Source organism: Chaetura pelagica, unplaced genomic scaffold (assembly GCF_000747805.2).
Source record: "Chaetura pelagica isolate M959 unplaced genomic scaffold, ChaPel_1.0 scaffold106, whole genome shotgun sequence".
Taxonomy (NCBI): domain Eukaryota; kingdom Metazoa; phylum Chordata; class Aves; order Apodiformes; family Apodidae; genus Chaetura; species Chaetura pelagica.
The window spans coordinates 2,708,376-2,708,966 of NW_009954222.1; positions in this window are offsets into that span (position 1 = coordinate 2,708,376).

Sequence of the window (591 nt, forward strand, 5' to 3'; positions counted from 1 at the left end):
CCTTCCTCCCCTTCCTCCCCTTCCTCCCCTTCCTCCCCTTCCTCCTACCCAACTGCCTGCTGCTCCGAAAGGACCTTCTTGTGCAAATCCCCGACCGAGAGAGGAGCAGGTCGGTTGGACGGGCGTTATCAATGGGCCGACTTTTGGGTCACTGTAGTTCTTGGGAGAGTTATTCATACATGGAAACAAAGTGAAGCCATTTAACTTCAAAAGAAAGTTACAAGGTTTTCCAGTGCCACGAGCCGAAACACGATACCCCCAGGGGCACGATGAGCATCAGCCGTCAGAGGACAATGCACTGGAGCTTTCCATGCAAGAGGCTACTGGGGAGATAATAATAAAAAAGAATCTGCTTTAAGGGAAACCGGTGCGTCTTCCACTATCCTAAGCGGAGAGTGGGCGAGCAACTGTTATCTTCATTTGCATGGGAGTGTTATCTCCCATTTCCGTCTAGTGTATTTAGAGAGCAAAGCAGAGGAGCAAAGTCTGAAAGTGCTAAGTAGGCTCAGGTAATGTGCCCAAGTTTTTCTGCGTGTCTTTTGCAACAGGTCCCTTCTTTCTTAAATATCAAGAGAGAAACATGTCGGGGGG